The sequence below is a fragment of the Panicum hallii genome, chromosome 6, assembly GCF_002211085.1.
Source record: "Panicum hallii strain FIL2 chromosome 6, PHallii_v3.1, whole genome shotgun sequence".
NCBI classification, from domain to species: domain Eukaryota; kingdom Viridiplantae; phylum Streptophyta; class Magnoliopsida; order Poales; family Poaceae; genus Panicum; species Panicum hallii.
Window position 1 is genome coordinate 29,952,292 of NC_038047.1, and position 22,017 is coordinate 29,974,308.

At 47.1% G+C, this 22,017-nt stretch overlaps 1 long non-coding RNA gene across 1 annotated transcript; it reads right to left on the bottom strand.

The window, feature by feature from the left end:
* Positions 1-2,962: 2,962 nt before the first annotated feature.
* On the bottom strand, positions 2,963-4,109 carry LOC112896412. The gene is made up of 2 exons (XR_003229445.1): positions 3,728-4,109; positions 2,963-3,454 (listed from the first exon to the last, which is right to left on the bottom strand). It is a non-coding gene; the product is annotated as an uncharacterized LOC112896412 (long non-coding RNA).
* Positions 4,110-22,017: the final 17,908 nt, after the last annotated feature.

Below are 22,017 nucleotides of genomic sequence, written 5' to 3' on the forward strand. Positions count from 1 at the left end.
CCGATCCCCGGCCTCACCTTGGGCCGGGGTGGCGCGTGGAGGCCGGGCGGCGGCGGACCGAGGGCGGCGGCGAGGCTATAGGCGGCGGCGGCGCTGCAGCTCGGGAGAGGAGGGGCCGTGCGGTGGTGAAGGTCGTGGGGAGGGGCGGCTGTGCGGGCGGCCTACTTATAGGCCAAGGGAGGCGGTGGCCGGTGGTGGCCGGTGGGAGAGGGCCGGCGAGCGGCTCGGGAAGCCTTAATGGCGCCCGTGTCGTGGAGCGGCGGCGCGGGCGGCGAGGCCGGGGCAACGCGACAGTTCGGCACGCGTGCGGGCGCGAACGGCGAGGGCGGCGTCAGCGGCAGGAGGCACAGCGGCGCGCGCAAGGGAAAGGCCGGGGCGGCGCAAGCTCCGTCGCGTGCACGTGGGGCAGCAGCTCGGTGCCAGCGGCGGGCAGCGCGACGTCGCGGCCGAGCGTCGCGGCGGTTGACGCGGCACGCGGGCGCGCAGGCGGGCGCGTGCGCAGCACGGCCGAGGCAGCGTGGCGCTCGGCGGCGTGCAGGCGCGCAGCAGAGGAGGCCGGGAAGGGGAGAGGGGGAGGGAAGGAGAGGGAAAAGAGAGAAAGGAGGGAAAAGAGGAAAAGAAAGAAAAAGAGAGAAAAGAAAGAGGAAAGAGAGAAAAGGGAGAAAAGAAATGGGAGAGGGGGAAAAAGAGAAAGGAGAGAAGGGGAGAGAGGGGGGAAACGCGTCGGCGCCGGTCGCGGCGGCGACCGCGGCCGGTCGGCCACGCGCATGGGATTGGCGCGCGGCACGAGGAGCGTCGGCGTTAATCGCGGCGGGCGGTCGCGCGTGGGCGGCCAGCCATCGAGCGATGCGGAATGACGATCCGGTTAGGGTTAGGGTTTTAATCTCGAACCGTTTTTATGAATTACTCTAGCGCGTGAGTGGTGCAGAATGAGACGGTAATCAGGTTCGCGTCGGCCGGAGAGAGTCAGGGTTTTACGACGAATAAATTTTTGGTCAGGGCACCTTAACGCGTAGTTTAAGTTTGAAATTTTTAGGGCGTTACAGTATGTTCTCCCCCTCATCAGCCACGCATTGAGGTGCTGCGGTCCCACCTGCCTCAATGTTTGCCTGCTCAACTTCTTCATCAATATTTTCATCCTCCGGAGCAGCTTCAATGTTTATCAAAGAGTTCTGGTGCACACTGACAAGGAGTACCAGTGGCCATTGCCAATGACTTGCATTTTGCAGATAATTTAACCAGTCCTCGTTGCTTGCAAGTGGCATCAGCTCCCAGATCAAAGTGTGAGTGGTACGATTAATGACGCATTGAACACTCACAGTGTGTGTCTCCTGATTAATCCTTAATCACCTCATTAACTAGTTGCATAGGGAATCAAATGTCCTCTCGTGCGGTCTGATAATTCCTCTGACCGCACAGTTGAATTCACTTAAATCTACCCCATTTGGCCCATAAATCACATTTTCTTCTCCGAAATATATATTGAAAATACCCTTCTCGGAAGACATATCTGAAAATACCGCACAGTTGAATAAACTAGTTATACTACATATTAATACACAACGACGACCCTAAGTTTCAGCGATTCTCGGATTATATTTTACAAATTCTAAACTATTCAGAATATCAATTATACTAAAAACAAATAAAAATACTAAAAACTATTCAAAATATACCTACTCTAAGAAATATTTCCTAGATTATAGTTATTTTCAAGTAATTATACGGCTAGAATAAAAATATACCTTCAAATCGACGTGTGAACAGGGCTTCGCCGCTTCCTCTTCTCTCTTCCTCTCCTCTCTTTCTTTTTTTCTGATTTTTGCTGAATAAAATGAAATTTTTGGGGCTGATTCGGACTTATATAGCCGGGGGGGACTTCCCGCCCGACCAACGGGCGGGATGCCCCTTGGGACAATATCCCGCCCTTTGGATGGGCGGGATGCCCCCGCTTGCCCCGGCAGGGACCTCTTCGCAGATAAAAAATTCGCGAAGAGGCCCCCGGGGAACCTCCCGCCCACTGGATGAGCGGGAGGTCCCCGGCCCCACGCCTCCTGCCCAATCAGCGGGCGGGAGGTACCCATTTTTCAAAATTTTTCCCACCGGCATCCGTTTTTCTAATTTTATTTTTTATCCCTTTTTTTAAAAAAACTCGAACTACTGGTGATGTGGCTATTCAATCCATAATATTTATTTTCATCACTAAGTCTGGATTTGGGTTGGGCTGCACGGGCCCAAAGCTAGTCTATGACGGTTTTGGTGATAATTTCGTGAAAATAAGTCATGGATTACATCAATTGGTGATAATTTCGTGAAAATATCACAAGGATTAATCTATGACGCTTATACATGACGTTATGAAAAAACGTCATGGATATCATTTTGTGGCGTTTTTTCGTGATCTATGACAAAATTATTCCATCATGAATTAAGAGATTTCTTATAGTGGCCAGAGTGAGCCAACTAAAATCAGACAACGTAATAAATTATTATTGTTGTTAAATGGAGGTAACTGCCCTAAATACCTTTCAGCTGCCTAATGCTTTGGCCTGAACACATAGACAATTGTTTACATTGAAACATGGCGAAAGATACTTTTACTGTCTAAATAAAGATTTTTTTCTAACTAATGACTGAACGATGATACTTCAAAGATTTTATTTGTAATGAACAACTCAAAATAAAATTTAACTAAATGTCACACTGAACCAGACCATTGTAATGAACACATGCCCCGGTCCTTCATATCTTGAATAATTGAACCAGATGTCACATTGCTAATAGTTTGCTCATAAACAACTACACAAAAATGGCAATACTGTTAAACATAAAGAACTACAGTGACATTGGTCCTAAAGAACCATGGTTTAGTACTTAATTAATCTACTAATATTAGGATATGGTTTCTTCCACTGGGGAAACCATAATAAATTAACCAAACAATATTAAAGGGATAATATCATGGAGTCAATATTATTATAACTTATAGCAACGAAATATAGTAGTACAAATATTCTAGTATTACTCACGCACTAAACTTCAGTTTACTTTAAAAAGTTAAATGATAATGCTAATCTTCTTTTGTAAGTTCAAAAGACATATAAAGGTTGTGTAAATCCCACACACACATATTCTTGTAATACTCACGCACTAGACTTTGGAAAACTAGTTGTAACAGCACAAGTGTTGAGTAGGTCTGCAGATGCAAAAGAGAAAACATGAAGATGGCATAATTACTGAAGATTCTATAGCAAAATTAGTTACACAGATGCTCATAATCTATCCAATGAATCACTCTACATCAAACTATCAAAGGTAACATATCAAAATGTAGGCTGTGAAGAGATTACAAAGCGTCATAATCACCTTTCCCTGTAAATGTTCCTCAAATCATTTTGCTAGTACAGTAGTACTCTCCTCGGGTTCAGACTAATCAGCAACACCGTTTTGCAACCTGCAGGTATTCATAATATATCAGTTTATTTCCAAAGCCATCATTTCAAATGACAGAAGACAATGACAAAGCTGAATACAAGTCCAACTCGATTGCGGCGAAATCAGCAGGTAAACCTAAATCAAAAAATAAAAATGGGGACAAAAATGTAGAGTCGAAGGGGATTGAAGAACACCAGGTGAATGAGTGGTGCAGATGAACCAATTCATAACAAGAGGGCGGCGGGATCTGGATCTCAAGATGTAGTGTAAAGAAGGATGACGAATTACTAACTTGGGAGTGAGCTCGGCACGGGGCCGTCCTTGGGAGCAAGGTTAACGGCATCCTTGGTGTTGGTGGTGAGGTCGGCGTCGGGGCACGCGTGGTCAGCAACATGGAGATGACGAGGCGAGGGGAGGAGACTGCAGACAGCATCGCAGGCGATAAGCGAGTTGGGCGCGGATAGTCCTTGGGGGCAAGGTCGACGGCAAGGATTGGTGACGGGGCACGGCCCGGACAGCAGCACGGAAGCGCCGCTGAAAGACGAGGAGAGTAACGGGCGAGGGTTCGCGAGATAGGGAGATGGGAAGCCTGAGAGGTAGAGGAAGTCGGAGAGGGAGAGGGAATGGATGCTGTGGTGGTTCGTCGGAGTCTGCTCGCTTGGATGGTGAAGGCGGAGAGAGGGGGGGGGGGGGGGGGGGGGGGGGGGTGGTGGGCTGGGCAGCCGAAGAGGGAGAAGGCCAGAAGGGGATGGATGCTGTGGGGCCTAGGTGGAAAGAATTCGTCCAAGCCGAAATTCGAAATACTCCAGGAATACATGAAGATAAGAGTGTGGGGTACACATCTGGAAACGTCATCTGAATGGCTTAGATAAGCACAACTGAGGGCGTATACTCCATGTTGTATTTTCGGATGGTCTTTTGTACAGTTGAGTGAGCCAATAATTGTACGAAAGCATCTGTAGCGTCTATGGACATTGGTTGGTTCATCAGATCGAGCATATTAGGCAATATGTTCTATATTTACTATTAAAACTAACATAAATTAAGTTGATAAAAGGTATGATAAGCACAAATGGAAAGTCTTAAAGAAATCGTTGAGAACAATTGATCTATTTTGTTACTTGGTACATATAAATAGTATATATCAATAAAAGCTGCAGGTTCAGCATTGTTATTAAGGAAATGTATAATTTCCACGATCGAACTAGCATAATAATCTGATTTTCAACATTCGACTACAAAATTGGATAACAAAGGTCATTCAACTATCGAAACGGGATGAATTTGGCAGTTTGGATAATTTCGGAGGTGGTTTTATATTTCTTAAATGAGAAAATATAAAACTGGTACCAAAATAACAATTTTGTTTGGACCTAAAAATTAAAATTAATTTATTTTAAATCAAAAAAATATGAAACTAGTACCAAAATTTTTTAAAAAATATAACCGAATTGTTGGTGCTCTATTTAAATCTTATTTATTGAAGAATAATAGACATTCTACAAGCAAATAAATACTAGGAATATAAAAAATTGGATCCGAATAATTGACAAGAAGTGTGTCAATGGATATGCTATATTTTTTAAAATGCTAGCAACCATTTTAATTTTTATAATTTAAAATCAATTACTTATGAATTTTTGAGTTTAAATTTGAATAATTTTAATTTTTACAAAATAAAAAACCACCTTTGAAACCATCCAAGAGGCCAAATTTGCCTAGTTTCAATATTTGGATGGTTCTCGTTCCCGGTTTTGTAGTTGAAAGATGGAAATCTGATTTTTATGATAATTCGAAGGTGTAAATAAATTGAAAATTTCCCTTGTATTTGGGAACTACAGGAGGCAAGCCTCCGATCTAAATATTTTTTATCATACGCAAGGTTTTTCATATAGAATTTGTTAATAAGAAGTTACAAAGAGCGGCACTCAACTGGCCTATAATACATACAAGCAGGGATATAAACGGATCAGATACTGACAGATATCACTGATTTGTTTTCATATTTTTTATAGGATTCAGATTTGAACATGGATAGCCTCGGATACAATTATGAATGTGGATTGTTTCGGTTATGAATACGAATAGATGTGTACTGAATATGAAACGAACCGGATGTGGATAACATCGAACATGTATGTTTCTTCAGATATTGAGTGAAGGCAACAATTATTCATATCACACATGTTATAACATTCGAACATCCTAGCAAATTAACAAATTGTTACCTGGCATTTCTAACTTATTACATAGATGAAATATATTTCATTATATGATAATATTCTAACTTGCTACATAGTTTAGATTGGAGACACTCAATTACACGACATTATAACTTATTATATTGATGATACTTGAAAACCATTCGTCTATTCTAGGAGGCCAAATTCAAATTAAAATTGTGCTTGATTAATCAAATTAACAATAGATGACGTACCATTTTGAGCACTTGATTACATAACATTGATATTTTAAATTATTACATGCATATATATAGGAGCGATCAGAATATTGCAAGAGTTTGAATTATTATAAGATTTTGAGTTTTAATTAAAATGGAAAAAATCTATTTTTGACCGTCGAATTATTGCTAGAGTTCAAGTTTACTTATCGAACTAGACTAGGAAAAAATAAGATCAAACTCTAGAGAATGCCAATAGGTAGATTAGATTTTAAAAAAATTGGTGCTAATTTATATTTTTCTAATTTGAAATGAATTAGTTATAAATTTTTAGAGATTAAATCAGATTTTATTAATATATATATTTGGTATAATATAACAGTTCGAACATAGTGTTCGACTTGACTTTTCAGATTATCCGACCGGGTATCCAATATCCGATGGGTATTTCTCTTCTTATATCCGAATTCATATTCGATTTCCGAGAAAATGTCTAGATATCCGAAAATGACATCCGAATCACTGCCCGATCTCTTTCGCTCAGGCAGTTAGTTTGAAAATATATCCATATCATTTGCATCCCTACATACAAGGGAACTCTAGTCATCGAGGATCATGGATTCGATGGGGTCTTAAGAGCATTTCCAACAATTACTCATTCATCTCCCCAATACCAAAACATTGATATTTTGGTGATTGGAGGTGCTTCAGCAGATTACCAATCCAATCCCTAATACCTAAAAGTTTTTGGTAATCACCAAAATACACCTCCCTCCACCCTAAATGAAGAGGATTTATCCCTCTACCCTATTCTTGGTGATTGAATTTTGGTAATCTGTTGCAACAATCATTACTAAAAATACAAAAGTAGTTATTGGTAATGGAGAGAGAGTATATTTTGAATATGAGGTATGAATAATCTGGTGGACATGCTCTTCAGCACTTTGCGTCAAAATTGCGAGGTCGTCTGCCACCGCTTGCGGAGTGCACTGCGCCAGCATATGTTTCTGGTCAAAGATCACGGCGTTCCGGATCTACCATATGTTTCACACGATAGCCGCGGGGGGAACGTTGTTGGGAATATCTGGTATCAGCCAGATTTCTTATGATGGCGAGGCATGGGGTGACGATCAATTTAAGAACGCTCCAGACCTGATGCGTGTGGGGTAGTTTGTTGTACAATTAAATTGGAATTGAAATATCATCCAAACGGTACATTTTTTCTGCTTTACTTTTTGTTGTATGTGGGTATGTGATACGGTATGGTTCCGATGCTTAATTGTCAGCCCTAGTCGTGTCGAACCGCCACCAGCCTGTGGCTTCTGCGGTGAAGAACATGACCAACTGCTTCGGAAGTACATGAAAACATATGAGATGGGGGATTACCTAATTCTAGGTATTTAGTTAGGTAATTTAGATAGTTAGAAAATGTTATTAGTTAATTTTATATATTATACCCGTCATAACCTTCGTGTTGTGCATACGAACTAGATGGATAATTTAGTGACCTCATATCATGGAGGCAGTGTCGAGAAAGATGTGTTTGAGAATGTCACTTTTGATGGAATGCAAGGGGTCTTCCTGGTATTCAATGATCGGCCATTGTTTAGTGAGGTGTTTGGTAGAGCTCGTGATGAGCTTCAATGCCTTTCAAGTGAGAATGCCATCTCAGTTAAAGGGGTCGTCCACTATGGTAAATCAGGCAAGATTTTCAGGCAGCTGGTCGCTATTGAATGTGAGGTTGAATGGGAGAACTATGTGAAGACTATCATGAAGAATGAGTATCAATGTTTGGATTTTGTTGTGCAGAAGTTCTCAAATGCTCCCAACCCTCTTGTGCATTCAGCCCCTAATGTGCCACCTGCTAGACCTCCGTTACCCAACCTTGAGGTGGATTAGGAAGATGCGGTTGCGGTCCTGCTCAATCTAGCCTGAATGAGTTTGGCATTTATCCTGATGATCCTGTACATTATCGGATTGATGATGTCGGTATACCCATCCAGGAGATTCCTTTAACCCAGAACCATTCAAGTAAGTGTCGTAGTAACACCATCTTTTCTTTTGTTATTCGCCCTTAATTCCATTCATTTATCCCAATGCCATCTTTAATTGTGGTTTATATGTAGGAGATATTCCAGATAATATTGGTGTTCCCCCTGTGCCTCCGTCTTCCAATACAGGATGGGCTTCTAATAGTGTGGATGTTCAGATAGATGATGACGAGGAGCCTTATGGAAATGCAAGAGCCGTTGATTTAGATGCCCAGTTGCAGCATTGAGTGAAGAAGATATGGAGCGCATCAGACTTTTTTGTCCTTATTGTGATCTACTAGTTGATGAATTCAGTGATCTCAGTCATTCTCATAGTGCTTATGCAGAAGGAAGAGATTGCGAGCTGCTAGAGGCTCCTGAGGCAGGGGATAGTATGGAACTTTTCTGATTGGCAAGTACGAGGGCACACTATTGATAGCCATTGCAGTTGATGCTGACAACACATTGGTTCCTTTGGCCTTTGGTTTGGTGGAGAGGGAGAACAAAGCTAGCTGGGGATGGTTCTTGCGGCTAGTTCGGATACATGTTGTAGGTCCTGGCAGGGAGGTTGGTACCATATCTGATAGACACCAGGGTATACTCAGTGCGGTACAGGAGCAAATTTCAGGATATGCACCATTGCACCACCATTGGTGCACTCGGCACATGGCCCAGAATTTAATAGATACAGATGGGAACAAGGATAACTTTGCTCTATTCGAGGATGTTGCTCGCCAGCTTGAGGAGCAGTTCTTTCAAGAGAAGTTGGAGGAGCTAAAAATGGCAACAAACAATGCAGGTAGGCGTTGGCTAAGAGGAGTTATGAGGGAGCCTGAGAAATGGTCAAGGGCGTACGATGATGGTGGCCGTAGGTACGAGTTTCGGACTAGCAACATGGCCGAGTCAATCAACAGTGTTCTTAAGGGAATACTGGTGATGCCTGTCAATGCTATCGTATCATTCGCCTTCTACAGGCTTATTGCATGGCTTAATAACAGATACTCACAAGCAATGGCACTACAGAGAAAGAACCAGCTATGGGCCCCTAAACCTATGCGTCATCTTGCTAAGGCAGAGGATACGGCTCGCACACATGAGGTTAAATGTTTTGACCACACGATGGGAAAGTATGAGGTCATGGAAAGGGGGTGGTACAACTTCTGATGGTGATGTGCGGCCTTCGAGGAGTTATATTGTCATACTGATTGATTTCTCATGCACGTGTGGGAGAACAAGGCAGTACCACTTTGTATGTTCCCATTATATTGCAGTAGCTCAGCACCACAACTTTGCCTACAAGAGCAAGATATTGTGCGAGTTCACTATTGACAGCCTTGTACTTACATGGTCTCCCCGATTTGAGCCTTACCTAGACGAGGGACAGTGGCCAACGTATACGGGTCCGAAGTACATTGCGGATCCAGGGGCCCGTTGGAATAAACCTGGAACTAGGAAGAGAACGAGATACAAGATAGTTATTGATCAGGTTTCAGGAAGAACTAGACAGAGGAGAGGAACCCCTTTTCTTTCCGACCCCAACAAAAATAAATGTGGTAGATGCGGCAGACTTGGTCACAACATGCGTACATGCAGTTGGCCGCTTAGTCAGGTGCAAATAGTTGTTGTGCACTACCATTTTGTTTTAATGTTTACTTCAATTTATGTATATGAATGTTTCACTTCATTTTACTTCATTTTCATATTTGTTCTTATTTTTGTAGGATGGAGGCACCGTACCTGCTCAATCCGTACTATGAGCAGAACCACCGAGGATGACGCACCGCAGAAGGGGAGGTAATGAACAAAATTTATGTTCCACATCATCTGTTTGTGCCACTCTTTAAAATTAATGTTGAGGTACTAACAAAATAATTCAATGTCTCCAGAAACTGCCCCTTCTTCATCCTCGAACCCATGACAAGTTCCACGAGATGCGGTACGACGACAAGTACACCACTCTTCTGGAGAGGGCTGGCCTCGATGTTGTATCATACCAGGTTCGCCGCGGGTTGCCAGTCATCAACCCTGCAGCGATCACAGCTTTGGTTGACAGGTACAATCATTAACGACTAATCCACTTCGTCTTTGTTTTCCAAGGTTAACAGGGTAACCCACCATAAGTTCTATGCATTTTTCTGTAGGTGGAGGCCGGAAACTCATAGTTTCCACCTTTCTTGTGGTGAGACGACAGTGACACTGGAGGACACTCAGAAGTTTCTTAGTCTCAGTGTCAGAGGTCGTCCAGTCACCAGCCAGTGCAGGCCTGACGGTTGGAGGGGTCATGTGGGGGCCTTCCTCGGCAGAGGGCTTCCAGAGGCGGTGCCGGCTACCCGAACCTCTAGAGTACCTATCACCTGGCTTCGGCAATACTTTTCTCACTGTTCGGAGGATGCAGACGAGTAGACAGTCGCCTACTACTGCCGGGCTTGGATACTTCACTTGTTTGGGTGTGTGCTCTTCCCCGACAGCACAGGTGACAGTGCGTCTTGGAGGTACATACCTTGCCTAACAGACTGGGACGTGGCAGGGATGTATAGCTGGGGGTCTGGAGTGTTGAGTTTCTTGTACCGCCACCTATGCAAGGCGTGTCTCCAGGCTTCACCGCACGCATCCATCAGCGGCTATGGGTACTTGCTGTCGGTGTTTTACCGGCTGCCCACCGAGGGGTATACCCAAGGTGGTATGTTTAGGTAAGGAGACGCCGAGATCAGGAACTCGAAGGTGCAAGGAACACAAGATTTAGACAGGTTCGGGCCACGAGGTGCGTAATACCCTATGTCCTGTGTGGTGGTTTGTATTCCCTTAGGTGTAGAATGATCTTGAGATCTGCCTTGAACGGGTCCCTGCCCCCCCTTATATATCCAGAACATATTTCAAGTAGATTTTCTCTGTACCGACTAGCTTTATCTCCTACTCATACAAGATAAATAAGAGATAAATGAGATAAATAAGAGATAAGATGGGCTTTATCTCTTAAGCCTGTTTAAACTACGTTATGTACACAGTCCCGTGGCCCCGGGTCTAACAAGCCCCCGAGCTCTTCGTAGCTGAGTACTGCAGGCTTCTTGAGTACTTTCGAAGTAGTCTTCAGCTTCTTCTTAAGCTCCATCCTAAAGTTCTTCTTCGAGTACTTTTTAGCTGCATCGAAGCTATGAGGTGCTCATGCCCCGAATTATATCTTTGATATGGTGTGCGATTGAAAAATCGCACTCCATATGGAATAGCCCCCGAGCCTTAGGTTGAATCAAAGAATCAGGCTGAGCGTCGCATTAAACTTGAATCTTCCTTACTTACTTTTTTAAATAAATTTGAAAAAATAAGTAGTCGATGCCACGAATCCCGCAGCCCCCGAGCCTTGAATCCAAATCTCTCAGATTTGGAAATAAGGATCCAAAAGTCGTGGCATGCAGTGTAAAAATATCCCAAAATAAATAACTGGTGTGATGGTACAAATGATGAAAATTAGATCTGTGTTTCGAAAAACCCCTTTTTTCGGGACAAATAACCCTGAAAAAATGATTAATCGAATATTTTATCTAAGTAATCCATCAAATGACCCCTCAAATCCCGAATATTCTCTGAAACGACACTTCAACCTCAAAACAGTAAAACTATTCCCAGTTGCTGGTTATTTAACCCTGCGGTAATGCCGAGTAAAAATTGTACTTTCAATTTGCAATCCGCCAAGAACTTCCAAAATCCCCCAAATAAAGCCGCACCCCGCCTTCTCTCTCTCAAAGAACCCCAATCCACCCAAATCTCCCCGCCCCTCTCCCCGCAGCCCCCGAGCAACTCGTGGCGAGCGGATCTGGAGATGGCGCCCAAGAGATCGGAGAAGGCTGGGAAGAAGAAGGAGGCGCAGCCGCCGTCTGGGGAGTGGACACACAGTAAGTGCTCCCTCCACGACCTCAATAAGCTTGTTTCCGAGGGATTGCTCCAAGACAAGAATCTTGTCAATTGGCGCCCCTCATTTCGTGAACCTTTCCCCATGAAAAATGTGGATGAAATCATCACATTTTACCATTTTACTGAACGGGGTTTGGCCCTCCCCTCTTGCTCCTTTTTCCGGGGTCTTCTTTACTACTACGGGCTTGAGCTCCATCATCTCAACCCAAATTCCATTTGCCATATCGCAATCTTTATCCACTTCTGCGAAGCCTTCCTAGGAATCGAACCCCATTGGGATCTTTTTCGCTTCCTCTTCCGAGTGAAACCACAACCCACCTCAAAAAATCCATCTGTTATAGGGGGCGCCGGCATCCAACTTAGACAACAGGCCGGCGACAAGTACCTTTCGTACAAATTCCCCTCCAACATTCCTGGGTGGAAAAATTATTGGTTTTATATCAAAAATTATGCCCCCCAACTCCCAGAAAAATCAAATAGACCACCTATTGTAAGGCCGGAGTGGAATATCGAACTTCCCAGAGGGGACATGGATCAAGTCGAAGAGCTGCTAGACACCATAGCGGCTCATAAGGAGATGGGAGTGACCGGTGCATCCGTAATGTTCTCCTTCTTCAAGCGCTGAGTCCAGCCAATCCAGCAACACCATATACTTGGATTCGAGTACAAGGGCGGTGAAGATCCATCTCGCATGTGCGCAGAGGAGCTGACGGACGAAGCTGCACTCACCCAGGTCAGGCGGGTGCTACTGGATGTGGATGCGGTCCCCTACGTCCCGCAGCTGTTTGCGTCACAAAATCCTCTGAAACCGGTAAGTATTCAACTACTTTATGTTGAAAACAAATTCTGTTCTGCCACTGCTAACTGAAAACCTTATGTAGGGGCACACAGAGTTGTACCGGAGCGAAGAGGGCTTGAGTAGCCGAGGCTCTGCCCGGCAGGGAGTCCACTGAAGGCGGAAGCCCCCTGGCGGAAAGGGAGGCCGAGGGGGAAGCGAGAAGAGGAAACTCCTCCGGACCATCCGTGGAGTTGACCGATACTTTGCCTTCGGTCCCGCAGGGTTGCCGGGTTGTGCGCAAACAAAAAGCTCAAGAAGTCGAGTCCTCCAGGTATGAATATGCTGTCTTGTTGTCATACATCAATATTGTTGCATGCTGACATTTTTCGTTTGCAGTCCACCCGCTTCTCCACCCGGGCCCGGGCGCCAAGAAATGGGAATGGATCCAGCAGCTTCGGCGACAGGATCAGTTACCATTGCTGTGGCGGGCACCACGCCACCAGCTGGTGTGGCCCCGTTGCAGCAACAAGTACCATGGCTGGGACACCATGGGTCATGAGGGTGAAGAAGGCTGTCATGAAGAGGTCTTCATTGTAAGTGTACATCTTGTTGCATAATGAACATTCTATCCTTTCCGACTTGTAATGATATAACTGACTCTGCTTCATTAGGTCTGCGAGCACCGTGAGGCACAAGCCGAGACCGGCTGTAGCTGCCCCAGCCCCCGAGCCATCAGCCCTGGAAGAGTCCACGCCCAAGGAGCCAGCCCCTGAGGCAGACACGACGCTGCCCGACCTGCCGCCACCCCCCGAGCCCCAACAAGCCAAAGCCAGGGCTGGTGGTGAGGAACAAGTCGAGGCCCCTGATGCCGCTCCTGCAGATGGCATAGGTAAGTGTCTGACCGCCCGCGGCTAGCTGCTTAGCCCCAGGCAATATGTACTGAATGCATCTTGCCTTGCAGGTGCCCAGCAACCACCTTCTAAAGAAGCCGTAGGGACCTCAAGGAGTCCTGATGATCTACTAATGGCCAGGCTCGGGTACCAGAACATCGTCACCACCGATCTGGTGGATGATCCAATGCTGACGGATAGCAACATAAGGACCTTCAAGAAGGCCTACAAGGAGTTGTACAATTTTGCCATGGTAAGACATGATTGCTCTTCTGCTTGTATACGTTGTTGAGTTGTTTGTCTTAATCTCCTCCTTTATGCAGAACGTGATCACGCACTCTCAAAAGAAGTCCGAGAAGTTGAAAACAGTTGTGAGTGGTCACCAGGAGCTTGCTGCCAAGAAAAAACGCATATCCGAAGAGAAGACGAAGAACTGCTATCTTCAGAGAGAGCTTGACATGCTGAAGCAGGAACGGACTCGAGAGACATGGCTCCTCAAGAACGATCTACGCAATCTTGAGGAGCAACTCAAGGAACAAAAGAAGGCGCACCAAGATAAGCCCTTGTTTCCCTGGAGTACTTCCACTTAACAGTTTATCTTGTATTCTGAAAATAGCTTCACCACAGAGCTTGGGAAATTCTTAACATATAAAGAAAAGCTGCTTACTGATGTGAAGAATATGCTGTATTGCCGTACAGATGACGTCGAGAGGCTGCAGAAGATAGTCGCCGACACTGAAGAATAGTTCGCCAACTGCCTTCGGCGGATCAAGACGCTGGGCGAGGAGAAGGAGCGGCGGCAAAATGTCACACCCGATTTATAAGAACATAAATCGAGCAATCATATATGCGCCAGGATCAAGTCACGCATATATACAACAGATTATCAAGATATCACAACACATGTCACGAATAAAAGCATATAAATTATAAAATGAATATCTTTATTACAACTGAATCAAGAATCAGTTCAAGGAATGCGGAAGCGTAAAATGGATACATGAAGAGCTGGGCGCCACAGGGACGTCGACTGGGAGACAAACGCCTAGAAGTCGTCGAAGCCGCTGACGTAGTCCTCCACGTTGCCGGGCACTGAGCAGCAGTCGAAGATATCCGAAATAGAACAGAAGAGTAGAGAGGCAAGTGTGAGTACAAACTCGTACTCAACAAGTATAACACGAGCATGAGGCTCTAAGGTTAGCTGACTCAACTGCATTAGCTTTTAGTCTTGGCAAATTTTATTAAAGCTAATTACTACAAGTGGATGAATTACCATAACCCAAATTGCATAAGATTTAATCAATATTAATTAAGAACTACTGAGAACCATCCAAACCAAAACCACCCGGGGAATCTCCCTAATCAAAGGTTGATAACCCCACTAATCAAAAGGAGGATCTGGGCCGCTCATGACTGTGAGCATAGCTAATATATCAGTTTTACACTCTCGAGAGGTTGCACAACTTTACCCACAAGTCGTGAGCTACGCTAGTTGTTCATCACACTTCCTTAGGTGAGATGGCTAGCAAGCACACTACGAGACCGTTACAAAGGACCACGTTGGTAAGGTGTAACCGCTAAGGATTCTGGATCAGCGACGATGGGGCCCACCTCCGGGGGTACAAGACACACAGCACAGACCAAGCCGGAGGAGCAGGGACCATTGAAGCTTACCACCCCTCTTGCCCACGCAGGTAAGTTACTCCCGAACCAACACGACCTAATTAGTAAGTCAAGACCGTCCCATTCCAGTCTTGTGGTTGCGCGGTTGTCCCAGGTTGTCGCTCTATGAACCGGTCCTTATGGAGAGTGGCCAACCAAGCACTAAGCACCGTGCTGGCCCCCTAAACCAAGTTTCTAACAAAAAACATCTATTAAGGACGCACAAACCACTCAAAAACACAGCACAGAGGGTCGGTTCCAGAATTAAGTTGCATAAGATCATTAACAAATTAGTTAAAAAGGACCAGGTGTGTTATAGCGCAGCAACCTAGCACAACTAACCAAAAATGCAACCCAAAGGATATATAAAGGATATAAAGTGGCTAGGAAAGTCCTTATAGGCATACAGTATTAAAATGCAGTATGAAATTGTATTTAAAAGTGATAGGAGGTTCATGTTATACTTGCCTTCCTCGTACTCTCCCGGCTGCTGCTCGAACTGCTCGGAAGATGGCTGCTCCTGGTACTGCTCCGGTGGCTCGACGTCTATTCACGATCGTAACAGCAATACATGGGCCCCACATGCACACACATGCAAACAATAGCAAAATATAAGAAACAGTACACCAATACAATGGAACAGCACATAAAACTGGCCTAAAACTATTCTACGCGTTACAACGATCGCGTGAATATAAAGAACACCTAAAACGGAGCTAAAACGTGAAAACTACGCTCAAGACATGACCCAGGGACCTATTTGTAAGGAAAACCTAACTTCCAGGGGGTTCTGCACAAAAACCGAGGACTTAAACGTAAATAAACCCTAGACGCAGGGGCTAGCTAGCTTAAAAACCTCAGGCTGGACGGCAGGTTCAAATTCCAGGGAGTTCAGGGGCTTAAACGAATAAAACAGGACTAAAACATAAATACTTTTGAACTAAAGGGGTACTGCGGGTTGATTCGAGAAAACCTCAGGGGTTCTTTAGAAAAATTGCTAGGCCGAACCGGTATAGGCGACGCTCGGCTATTAGATCTCGATCGGAGGGCTCGGTGCGAAGGGGTATGCGGGATCTAATCCTACGCGTTGGAGACAGATCAGACGGCTTGGATTCCACGGCTCGGTCAACGGTGCTGGGGCGGTGGGGAGGTCGCCGGAGCTCAGCTCCCGCGGCGGCGCTACGCCGGCGATGGCCGATCTTGGCCGTCCGGCCTTCGTTTGGGACGAGGTCAAGCCCTGGAGGACGCTGGCGGTACGTGTAATCCACCTGGGTGATCAGCGTGGCGGATCGGGGCTCGGGTCACTGATCTCCACGGCGAGGGCGGCTCGGGGTCATTGGGTCAAGGGGGATGCGCACGCAGAGGGGGGGAGAGGGGACAAGAACGAGTGTGGCGTGTACCTTACCGCTCAGGGGTGCTGCAACGGCAGTTGGAGGCCGGGGATCGAGGGCATCGGTGGGGTGTCGCGGTGGCGCAGAAGCTCGGTCGATGGTGGCGGCTCCAATCCGAGGGGTGGTGCGATGGCGTAGGTCAAGGGGGAAAAAGTGGGAGAAGGAGATGCGGCTGAGGGGAGCACGAGCGAGCGGACGGCCGGGTTAAGAAAGAGGAGCGCGACGGCCTCGGCGTGCGAGTCAACCGAGCAACGGAATTCCGCCCTTCACGGAATTGTTGCGGCCCGATCTAATCCGAGCGCGGGCGACTTCCAAAAGGATCCAGGCCCGGTGCTGGCCAAGGCGCGGCTCGGGTATGGCGCCAGGACTCGGGGCGTGCGGCAGAGCGGGACCACGGGCGGTGGCCGAGCGGCCGGCCGGCGGAGGGGGAAACAGAGGAGGGCGCGAGGAAAGGGGAAAGAAGGAACTGACGTGCGGGGCCGGCCTGGCAGCGAGGGAGGGAATCGTGGGGGAGGGCGAGCGCACGTGGCGGCTGTGCGCGTGAGGAGAAAGGAGCGCTGGCTCGGGCTGGGCCGGGGAGACGCTGCGGCCCAGGGGAAGAAGAGAGAAGAGAGGCGCGGGCTGAGGGGAGAAGGGGAGCTGGGCCACCGTGGCCCATGCGGGAGTGAGGAGAGGAAGGGCCCGAGAGAGAGAGGGAGAAAGAGAGAAGGGTTTTGGGCTGGCCGCTGTTTCTCCTTTCTTTCCTTTCCTTTTTCTTTTCTACCCTCAACCATTCAAACAATCTAATTGAATTCAAAATACAATTTGAATTCAAACCTATAAACTCAACACGAATAAAATAATGCTGCGGCATGAATGCACAAACAATTTAGTCCTATGATAAATTTTAATTACTTGCATTATAAAATTACTTTAAATGCGAGGTAAATTAAGAAAAATGATGGAAAATTTATTTAAGCCCAACATAAATTTATTAAAATTAAGAAAAATTACCTTAGGGTGTTACAAACCTACCCCCCTTACAGGAATCTTGTCCCGAGATTCGGATAGGCTAGCTAGTTAAGAGATCGGGATATGTCTTCCTCAGCTCGTCTTCTCGCTCCCAAGTAGCCTCATCCTCCGTGTGATGACTCCACTGAACACGGCACATCTTTATCTTCTTGTTTCTAGTAACTCTCTCAGATGTCTCCAGAATCTTTACCGGATGCTCGATATAGGTCAGATTCTCCTGCACATTTAACCCTTCTATCGGTGCTTGCTCTTCTGGCACCCTCAAGCACTTCTTTAACTGAGACACGTGAAACACATCGTGCACTCCTGAGAGATTGAGAGGCAACTCCAAACGATATGCCACCTCACCTTTCCGTTCCAACACCTTGAACGGACCAATGTATCGAGGAGCTAGCTTCCCTCTTACATTAAACCTGCGGATTCCTCTCATCGGCGAGACCTTCAGATATACATGATCACCCACTGCGAAGGTCAAATCTCGGCGACGAACATCCACATAGCTCTTCTGACGAGTCTGAGCGACCCTCAGATTCTCTCGCACCTGCTGCACCAGCTGTTCAGCCTCCTCAACAATATCCGGACCAAACACCTGCCTCTCGCCAATCTGATCCCAATACAGCGGAGTCCTGCACTTTCGACCATACAGGGCCTCGAAGGGTGATTTCTTCAGAATGGCCTGATAACTGTTGTTATAAGAAAACTCTGCATACGGCAGGCATTTATCCCAGCTGGTACCATACTGAATAGCACAGGCTCGAAGCATATCCTCCAACACTTGGTTGGTTCTTTCTGTCTGCCCATCTGTCTGAGGATGATAAGCAGTACTGAAGCGCAGCTTCGTATCCAACGAATCATGCAACTGCTCCCAGAACCGTGAAGTGAACTGAGATCCTCGATCAGATATGATCTTCTTCGGAACACCATGCAGACAGACAATCCTGGAGATGTACAACTCTGCGAGCCTAGCACCGGAGTAAGTAGTGTTCACCGGGATAAAGTGAGCAACCTTCATCAACCGATCCACTACTACCCATATAGAGTTGTACCCTTTCTGAGTACGAGGCAAGCCAACAATGAAGTCCATGGAGATCTCCTCCCATTTCCACTCTGGAATCTTCAACGGCTGCAATAGACCTGCTGGCCTCTGATGCTCTGCCTTGACACGCTGACAAGTGTCACAGATAGCCACGTACTCCGCAACGGAACGCTTCATTCCATACCACCAGAATCGTTCCTTCAGGTCGTAATACATCTTCGTGCTGCCTGGATGAATAGAATATGCTGTATCATGAGCCTCACTCAGAATTAACTTCCTGAGATCTGCTACATCCGGCACACATATACGACCCTTGTACCACAAGGTACCCTGATCATCCTCTCTGAAATGCGGGGCCTTGCCAATCTTGAGCAACTCACGAATCTCCTGCAGCTTCTTATCTTCTTTCTGATGCTGCCCGATCTCGGCCTCGAGAGTGGGTTCTGCCTCGAATGATGTACCCGAGGTGTGATGCAAGAAACCCAGACTCAACTGCTCAAACTCCTCGCATAACTCCTGAGGCATCTGAAAAGCCACGGCCATATTAACATAGCTCTTCCTGCTCAGAGCATCTGCTACAACATTAGCCTTGCCCGGATGATAGTGAATCTCCAGGTCATAATCCTTGACCAACTCTAGCCATCTTCTCTACCGCATATTCAGCTCACTCTGAGTGAAAATATACTTGAGGCTCTTGTGATCAGTGTAAATATCACACCTCTGCCCAAACAAGTAATGCCTCCATATCTTCAGAGCATGCACAACTGCGGCTAACTCCAGATCATGAGTGGGATAATTCAGCTCGTGCCGGCGCAACTGCCGCGAGGCATAAGCTATCACTCTGCCTTCCTGCATCAAAACGCAACCAAGACCATCTCTCGAAGCATCACAATACACTGTGAACCTCTTGCTCTTGTCTGGCAGAGTAAGGACTGGCGCCGTAGTCAACCTCGTCTTCAGCTTCTCGAAGGCCTTTTGACGCTCATCAGTCCAGGAGAAATCCACACCCTTCTCTAGCAAGGAAGTCAAAGGCTTCGCAATCTTGGAGAAATTCTCAATGAACCTCCGATAATATCCAGCTAAGCCCAGAAAAGAGCGGACTTCCTTCACTGTCTGCGGTACAACCCAGTCAAGCACATCCTTCACCTTCCCGGGGTCCACAGCAATACCTCCCTTGGAGATAACATGACCGAGGAACGGAACCTCGTCAATCCAGAACTCGCACTTGCTGAGCTTGGCATACAGCTTGTGCTCTCTGAGCCTCTGCAACACGAGCCTCATATGTTTCTCATGCTCTGCTTCTGACTTGGAATATATTAGGATATCATCAATGAATATCACCACAAAGGTGTCCAGATAATCCATGAAAACCTTGTTCATCAGATGCATGAAGAAAGCCGGAGCATTGGTCAAGCCAAAGGACATGACCGTATACTCGTATAGCCCATACTTGCAGGTGAATGCCGTCTTCGGGATATCCTCGGAACGAATCTTCAGCTGATGATAACCCGAACGCAGATCAATCTTTGAGAACACACAAGCACCCTGAAGCTGATCAAAAAGATCCTCAATACGAGGCAATGGATGCTTGTTCTTGATGGTGACTGCATTCAGATCCCGATAACCGACGCACATTCTCTTCGCTCCATCCTTCTTCTCTACAAGCAACACAGGGAAAGCCCAAGGAGAGAAACTGTGACGGATGTAGCCCTTGGCTAGCAACTCATCGACGGTCTTCTTAACCTCCTCATGCTCGACAGGTGCCATACGATAGGGCCTCTTAGCAATAGGAGCTGTGCCAGGCAAGAGATCAATAGAAAACTCAATGTCGCGATCAGGCGGCATACCTGGCAAATCATCCGGAAAGACATCCGGGAATTCAGACACCACGCGAATACCATCCGTGGGTCTAGCCTCCATCTGATGAAGAAATCCAGAAGGCTCTGTGGCACCGATAGTAACCTCCTGACCACCCGGTGCTGACAGAAGAACAGTCCTCTGAGCACAATCTATCCCGACTCCCCACTTAGCAAGAGTCTCCATCCCGAGGATCACATCAATACCTTTGGTGTCTAGCACCATCAGATTCGCACTGAAATCTACCCCCCTTATGGCCACACTGACTCTAGGACAGAAGATATGAGACCTCAACTGCCCTCCCAGTGAAGATACTAACATGCACCTCTTTAACGTGCTAGTAGGAATACCATGATGCTCAACAAAAGACTGGGTGATGAAAGAATGCGTAGCACCGGTATCAAAAAGCACTGTAGCAGGATGGGCATTAACCATGAACGTACCAATAACCACGTTGGGAGCATCGGCCGCTGACTCGGCCGTCACGTGGTTCACCCTGCCCTGAGCTGGGGCCTTGGGCTGAGCTGCACGCCCCTGCTGTCCTGCCTGTGCCTTCCGAGGGCAGACGTTGGCGTAGTGCCCCGGCTCGCCGCAGTGGAAGCACACTCGTGGGAGTGCTGGAGCCTGCTGCCCAGGAGGAGGAGTGGGCGCCCCCTGCCTCTGAGCTGGTGGAGCCGGAGGCGCTGGAAGCCTCTGACCCTGTCCCGCCTGCTGCTGCTGCTGAGGACGAGGCGGAACTGCTGCCGCTGCTGGTACTGCTGGGGCGGTCTCTGCTGCTGCTGCTGCGGATGCTGATAGCGGGGATGAGTGTTGCTGCCCGAAGAGGATGGAGCCATCTTCCTCTTCTTATCCTCGATCTCCCGGCGCTTGCGCTCGGTGTTGAGGGCCGCGTCAACCAGCTGGTTGAAGTTGTCGAAGTGGTGGTTCAGCAGCGCATACTGGATGTGATCATCCAGTCCCTCCTTGAAGTACTCCTGCTTATCGCTATCACGAGCGACGTCAGCAGGGGCATAGCGGGCAAGCTGAATGAAACGGTCACGGTATTCCATCACCGTCATCGATCCCTGAGACAACGAACATAGATAATAAGGATAGAAACCGCTCAATTGGTCAGGTTTACGAAAGAAATCAAGGATAGATCAAGCTCAAAAGAAATTGCAAGGGATTCCATTTAACTTTACCTGCTTAAGGGCACGGAACTCCTTCTGCTTCATCTTCATAATGCCCTCAGGAATGTGATGGTTCCTGAAACGCTCACGGAACTGGTCCCACGTGAGAGCATCACGATCCCGAGCTGGGTAGGACTCCCACCAGTCAAGAGCGGAACCTCGCAGCTGCCCTGCTGCGTAAAGGACTCGCTCCCGGTCGTCGCACTGCGCAACAACCAACTGGCGCTCCACCGAGCGAAGCCAGTCGTCCGCCTGGAGTGGGTCCGTGGCGTGAGAGAAGGTCGGAGGGTGACCTCTCAGGAAATCCGCACGCCTGTCACGGGGCTGAGGCGGCGGTGGAGGCGGTGGCTGAGCATGGATCTGCTGCAGGGCCTGAACGGTGTTGTTCAGGGTCGCCATCATCTGCATCTGGAGCTGGAAGAACTGCTCCGGGGTCAGTGGTGGCGGCATC